The 7,903-nt window shown below is 40.6% G+C and overlaps 1 protein-coding gene across 1 annotated transcript in view; it reads left to right on the top strand.

The window, feature by feature from the left end:
- Positions 1–345: 345 nt before the first annotated feature.
- Positions 346–7,903, top strand: part of LOC115118026 (sodium- and chloride-dependent taurine transporter-like) — a 66,338-nt gene continuing 58,780 nt past the window's right edge. The window contains exon 1 of the mRNA XM_065002082.1: positions 346–552. The gene's annotated coding sequence lies outside the window, so the exon portion shown is untranslated. The remainder of the gene's footprint in view (positions 553–7,903) is intronic.

Genomic DNA, 7,903 nt, shown 5'->3' on the forward strand with positions numbered 1-7,903 from the left:
ATGTGTGCATCATAGCTGACAATGCAGAACCTTCGTACAGTCAAACGTGATTGTTTAAAACGCCTCTGCGAAATGCAAAACAAGCACAAATGTAGGCATTTCAACAACAAAAAAGTTAATTAATGTAATTCTACTTGCAAAGTGACAACTTTGTTATCGTGTATGCATGGCATGCAAAGGTTTGGCTGTTTCTGTGTGCTTTTCCATTCCAACCCGACCGCTTGGTGTGCGCGCGTGCGTACAGTCCTAACGTGCGTGCATGGCATGCGCTCAGAGACAAACGGAAAGAGAAAATGATGTTGCAGCGTGGAGCTAGCGCCAATGATTCGAAGGGAACCTGCCTCTTTAAGAAGACGCTCTCCTGTTGCACGGGGAGGCTGGCCCGGTGTTTTTCCACTAATGCTCACCCATTTTAAGAGACAAAGGTCAGAAAGAAAACCTTATAAATAAAATTTACCACCGTAATTCTCACTATTCAACACCCGTCCGCCGCACTACACTGAGAAAACAGATACGTTCTAAAGGAAATTAACGGAATTCAAGTCAATACAGGTAGGCTAACGGATCATCATCATAATCATCATCACCAACATATCCCTACCTAGGCTACATCTTTATGAGCTATATGCAAATTATTTAGAGTGCATACGCTATTAGATTCATTATAATAATTTATTTTTCTCCGATAGTGAATTTTATCATCTCTGTGTGTCACAATATATTGTTTAATCTCAAGTTTTTGGCGTGGTATTCCTAAAAAGTATCCTTTCAGCATCAATCATTGATGTACGTTCAAAGACGGTCATATTAAAATTGTCCTCTTACATTAATGATACCAGAACGTTTAGAACACATTTCCGTAAGGGTTGAGTTTTGAGTCTTGTTATGTCGACCTCGTGCAAATAGCCTCGCACTGAGAGAAGAAGGGATGAAGCGTAGATATGTCTCCAAACTCAATCAAATAATGCTTTAATAACTTATTATTTTGTGACAACCTTAGGCTACCGTGAAAAACGTCATAGTTTTACACAATAGTTCACTTGAATGTTATTCCACTGTTAATGTGTGGGTTTAATTTGACCTCTGATTGATTTCACTCTATTCTGCCACCACCGATTAATGACTAACTAAAGGACCGGAACAGTGAGAGACGCAGTTACTGAGATGCTTTGAATAATCAGCCTACACATTGTGTGCCTCATGTTACATGTCATAGATCAACTCCTGTTTGTACTTTCTAGATGCTGTGTGTATACCCTCATTTTCACTATTGTTCCCGAAATCATTTAGATAGATAGTAAGACCAGACTCTTTCTGTCAGTACTCAGTAGCTCGTAGGCAGCAACACTCCAGCCTGGTCTCATGGACTACTACACGGGTAACATAGCAAACATAAATCTAGGCTCCTCAAATTAGTATGATATGTTATGTTTGGTATGGTTACATTCAACAGAATGGGTAGGATGGGTAGGTGTATATAACGAACATCTAGCAACCCAAAGGTTACGTGTTCAAATTTCATCACAGACAACTTTAGCATTTTAGCTAATTAGCAACTTTGCAACTACTTACTAATTTTTAGCTACTTTGCAACTAATTAGCATGTTATATAATCCTTCGCCCAACCCCAACAACTAACACCTTGCCTAGCTAGCGTTAGTCACCTAGCTAACATTAGCATTAGCCACCTAGTCACCTAGCTAACATTAGCCACAACAAATTTGAATTTTTAACATCTCATACGCTTTTCAAATTCGTAACATATCCTACGAAATGAATGATGGACATCCATAAATTAATTCGTTAATTTGTGGTATTGCACTGTATTAGATAATAGAATGCCATTTGGGACACAGCCAATGATGAGCATAGAGGTCCTCCAGGGAACTGGTGGAAAGATCAACATAACTGTCATAGGTGCGATGGAGAGACGTAAAAATCGAGCTGTACAGTGTAGATTTAAATGAGTTAATATTGAGTTAATCGTCATAATACAATTAATTAACAAAACATATATTTTGTCCTATATTTATATTTATTTAAATCCCAGGCCCCTGTCCCAGCAGGAGGCCTTTTGCCTTTTGATAGGTCATCGTTGTAAGTAAGAATTTGTTCTTAACTGAGTTGCCTAGTTAAAAAAAGTTTAAATTAAATCAAATAAAAATGAATTGGAATGGAGGGAAATACTTAATTGGAAGTACGTTTACAATATTACGTCTATCCCTGAGTCCAGGTTGCAGCAGCCAGCCTACACTGAGATGCGTTTAATAGCATGCCAACACTTTGTGTGCCACGACAGTCGCTCAAGTTTCAGACATTTAAATTGACATACATTAACTCCACATTATCCCGCTTGTAGTTAATTTTATGCGCGTAATTTCTTGTCATTTATTGTGCTCTCTCCTTGGCTCAGACTATGTGTCATCAAGACTATTTCGATCGTTTCTGATGAATAGCAACTCCGATAGACGAGCTGATCTTTGATCCTGGCAGAAAGAAGGCTGCCAGGGAACATCAATAATTGAGGCGGTGTGTGGATGAACTGAACATAAAAAGGGACAAGTCTTATCATGTTGTCATGGAGGTCTGTGGTCGTGTAGCCTGCCTGCGTATAGCTGGTCGAATACATTATCCTTCAATCGATAGTGGGTGTCATTGTGTGATCAAACGATTATGGCATGGATGGGTTATGGTTGGCATGGTGTTATGGTTGGCATGGTGTTATGGTTGGCATGGTGTTATGGTGTAACAACGCCTGTTATTGTCTGTCTGATGAAGATGTGAAATAAATTATGATTCAAAGACTACCCCAGACTGTCATCGCAACTGGGCTTTGTTTATCAGCTTCGTTGTCTCGCTTTGTAGGCATGCAATCATTTTACTAAAAGAAGAAGGCTACATTCTATTTCATTTCCTACATTCTTTTCGGGCATTTCTGGTCTGCCTTTTTCAGTACTTATGCCCAGCAACGTGACTGAAGACACACCTCCAAGAGTTTAAATCCGTCGGTGCGTAGCCTAACAGCGATTAGTGTAACATTGTGTCATATGAAAGCCTATTATAAAATGATATTCCCTTATATGCCTCCCGCATCACCTAGTTTGTGCGTAGCTGGGAATGAGAGAAAAGAGCTGTAGGTACACTATTCCCAGCATATCATGGATAGGCTACAGGTAAACACTAGCCTACACTAAGGTTATGTAAGGTTTCGTTTGCAGGTCTCTTTATCTCTGGGGGAATGGTTGAAAACATGTCAATGTAGAGGCTTTTTCTTTCTGAGGCAATAATTGGAACGGTTGAAAAACAAAGACACTTCATTACGTTGATTGTGTCGGAGCCTGCCGTTCGAGCGCGCGCGTCCTTGAGGAAGGAACGTAGAAGCAGACTAGCCTGTACTGTGAAAGGCTTGTGAAATGCATAGATAGCCCTTTATCTGATGATTGTAAGGAAGTGGAGCGCAACGTTGTTGCCGGTTTGTTTCCTTTTACTTTGACTCGGCGCAGAGCAGTAATGTTATCCTATCACATGGACAAAAGCAAATAATGCCATCACTATTTATTTTACCTTTCATACTGTATGTACAGTTTCCTTTTACTTTGACTCGGCGCAGAGCAGTAATGTTATCCTATCACATGGACAAAAGCACATAATGCCATCACTATTTAGTTTACCTTTCATACTGTATGTACAGTTTCCTTGCAAAAATTTTTTTGATTTTCTCTTGCTGTGCACGGTCATTGAGTCTTTCGAAATTGCTCACCGATTCAAAAAAGAGCTTTTTTTACGAGGTGATTGTGGGTATTTCCAAAATAGTTAACAGTGTCAATAAGGTCTAATGAGGTTGAACGATTTCTAGGTTACTGTAATGGTGATTTCGATTGAACTGAGGTCTGTAGGAAAACTTCTGAAATCCACCCAGCCTTCTTTCCTTCCTACTGTAAGTCCTCGATGACTCCTTTCTTTTCAGGAGCTTTTAGTCGTCACTTGTTGGCAACACACACGGAAATGAAAATAGATGAAAATAGGAGTTCAACTATCAATCTAGCTAAGATAAAGCAACATCCCCACTTAGGGTGTCTTAGGGTGTCTTCAAGCTTTGTACAACATTATTATGTGTAGGCATCATGTTTTTTTTATTTTACCTTTATTTAACGAGGCAAGTCAGTTAAGAACAAATTATTATTTACAATGATGGCCTAAGAACAGTGGGTTAAACTGCCTTGTTCAGAGGCAGAACAACATATTTTTACCTTGTCAGCTCGGGGATTCAAATCTTGAAACCTTTCGGTTACTAGTCCAACGCTCTAACCAATAGGCTACCTGTCACCCCAAGGATGTTTTAACATGTTATTCCTACAGACACCAGCTGAGTATTGTGTCTCTCTCTCTGTCTCTCTCTGTGTCTCTGTCGCTGTCTCTGTCGCTCGCTCGCTCTCTGTCTCTGTCTCTCTCGCTCGCTCTGTCTCTCTCGCTCTCTCTCTCTCTGTCTCTGTCTCTCTCGCTCTCTCTGTCTCTGTCGCTCTCTCTCTGTCTCTGTCTCTCTCGCTCTCTCTGTCTCTGTCGCTCTCTCTCTGTCTCTGTCGCTATCTCTCTCTCTCTCTCTGTCCCTCTCTCTCTCTCTCTCTCTCTCTCTCTCTCTCTCTCTCTCTCTCCCTCCCTCCCCCCTCTCTTTGTCTTTCGGTGCATGTCACAAATTCAATTGGTTTTGATCTATCACAAGACATCTAGTGGCCCTTTGGGGTACTTCGAATCATCACAGGTGTCTGTAATAATCTCTGGCCCTCCGTGTGACATGATATATAAAGACAAAGCTGTAAAACATTATGCTAAATATAAACCATCAACTTAGTGAATACCATTGGTGTTTAATATGAGGGTTTCAGCATGAATGATCCTTTCTATATTTTTTTACACTCTAATATTTGTCAGTTGTGAAAAAAGAGTTACAGAGGTAGTTAAAAATAATGACATTGTCGATTAGATGCTTTTTTTCATTGATAATGCTATCTTCTCTTGAACCTTAAACACGTGGACAATATGGACACAGATTTAAAACATTTGATACTATATATGAATAATAAAATACAAAAAATTGAAGTTTTTCTAGTATAAATTACCAAAGTTTCGATAGATTACCATAGAGTTTCTGTTACTTTACCAAAATTACTCAAGAATTATTTGGTAAACTTTGGTGAATTACCGGTAGCTTTGCAACCCTAGGCATGCTCAGAGGAGCTAACACAAGTCTTCAGGTCTTAGACAAGGCCTCTCAGTAACATTGCATTTTGATGAATTATTTTCGATTGAGTTTGTCTGGAACATTAGAACCAATCACAAAACTGGCCAACTCCATTGTCTCTGGCACCCCAGGCAGGCTAAAGCCAACGCTGGTATTTTTCAAATACTACTTGAAATACTACTACTTTAAAATACTACTTGAACTCAAGTCTGCTACAAGGCTGTGTCCCCTGACCACAGAAATGTATGCATGCATTTCAATAGCATGACAAAGTCTTCTGTGGTTTATAGTTAAAGAGGAGAGCATGCAGGCAGACCGCAACCCAACTTATCAATAACTCAGGCAGACCACATTCTGTACAGCAGATCAAACAGAATTCACTAAATGGGACAAACACCAACATGAGACTGCTTTGCAAAATTCTGCAAAACATATCCTCTGTGTAAAACCAAATAATCCATGCAGAGCAGAATCAGGCCGATACCTGCTAATTATCACAATCCAGAAAAGAGATGTTAAATTCTACAACCACCTAAAAAGAAGTGATTCACCAAACCTTCCATAACAAAGCCATCACCTACAGAGAGATGAACCTGGAGAAGAGTCCCCTAAGCAAACTGGTCCTGGGGCTCTGTTTCACAAACACAAACACACCCCACAGAGCCCCAGGACAGCAACATAATTAGACCCAATCAAATCATACATTGAAAGAATTAACAAAAAAATAGAGCAAACTAAAATTATATTTGGCCCTTAACCGAGAGTACACAGTGACAGAATACCTGACCACTGTGACTGACCCAAAATTAAGGAAAGCTTTGACTATGTACAGACTCAGTGAGCATAGCCTTGCTATTGAGAAAGGCCGCCGTAGGCAGACATGGCTCTCTGGAGAAGACAGGCTATGTGCTCACTGCCCACAAAATGAAGTGGAAGCTGAGATGCACTTCCTAACCTCCTGCCCAATGTATGACCGTATTAGAGACACACATTTCCCTCAGATTACACAGATCCACAAAGTATTCGAAAACAAATCACATTTTGATCATCTCCCATATTCCCCTTTTGTACTTTAACTATTTGCACATAGTTACAACACTGTATATAGACATAATATGACATTTCACATGTCTTTATTCTTTTGGAAGAGAGAGAGAGAGGGGGGGGGAGAGGGGGGGGGGGGGGGGGGGGGGAGAGAGAGAGAGAGAGACATCCATGAACGCAACACACCTTGATCAGATAGTGTTTGGATCATATTGTGTGTTGAATTGAGTCACCGGAAACCTTAGATTGCTTATCTGGAATAGACTGAGGGGTTGGTCACATTCCCGTCACACTCTGTTCTGTGTTTCAAGTTCCACCAGTCACCTTCAGATACCTCTAGCCTGGTTGTGCTGTCTTGGTCATTGTCTGCTATGGTCATTGTCATGCCATTGGGGTGGCAGGTAGCCTAATGGTTAGAGCGTTGGACTAGTAACCGAAAGGTTGCAAGATAGAATCCCCGAGCTGACAAGGTACAAATCTGTCGTTTTGCCCCCTGAACAAGGCAGTTAACCCACTGTTCCTAGACTAGTTAACCCACTGTTCCTAGACCAGTTAACCCACTGTTCCTAGACCAGTTAACCCACTGTTCCTAGACCAGTTATCCCACTGTTCCTAGACCAGTTAACCCACTGTTCCTAGGCCGTCATTGAAAATAAGAATTTGTTCTTTAACTGATTTGCCTGGTTAAATAAAGGTAAAATAATAAATAAATAAAATTGCCATTTGGCAAAACAGTACAGATGAATCTGGGATCAGGCTAGCGTACCTCTTTATATCAATCAAAGGTATTTATACAGAAATAAGTCAATCAGCACTGCTGCTGCTGTCACAAAGTGCTTTAAGTCTTTGTCAACTGGAGTTCTATTCTTGTTCTTATTCACTGTCTAAACAACTCGTTTACCTTGAGATCCTTGTACGAAACACCTGTCAGCACAAAACAACAGCATTACCTCAATACTATTTTGTATTCATTCTTCAAATGCCTTGTCAGCATACAGTAACTACAACACAATGCACAGATATGTTGTGCTTGTTATGCACATAGCTGTGACTATTGTGTGAAAGCTCTACTCCTGAATGTCTGAAAGGCAAAGTGCTGTCAATAGTTCGTATCAGATCAAATGTTATTTGTCACATGCGCCGAATACAACAGGTGTAGTAGACCTTACAGTGAAATGCTGAATACAACAGGTGTAGTAGATCTTACAGTGAAATGATGAATACAACAGGTGTAGTAGACCTTACAGTGAAATGCTGAATACAACAGGTGTAGTAGACCTTACAGTGAAATGCTGAATACAACACATATAGTAGACCTTACAGTGAAATACTTACTTGAGGTTTTCAGAGAATACATGGACGTGCAATTAAATGAGACAATTAAATGAGACAATTCTGTATGCAAAGCCATCAGGTACAGGATCGCAGCCCAGACCCACTAAAGTTCTTGTTGGGTTCATCAGTGTCTTTGTCTTGACTTACCAGTGTACTTGATACATGCAAAGTGGATGATTTCAGGAAGGTGCTCTCCCTCCCTCCCTCCCTCCCTCCCTCCCTCCCTCCCTCCACCCTCCCTCCCTCCCTCCCACCCTCCCTCCCCTCCCTCCCTCCCTCCCTCCC

The sequence above is a fragment of the Oncorhynchus nerka genome, linkage group LG15 (assembly GCF_034236695.1).
Source record: "Oncorhynchus nerka isolate Pitt River linkage group LG15, Oner_Uvic_2.0, whole genome shotgun sequence".
NCBI lineage: Eukaryota > Metazoa > Chordata > Actinopteri > Salmoniformes > Salmonidae > Oncorhynchus > Oncorhynchus nerka.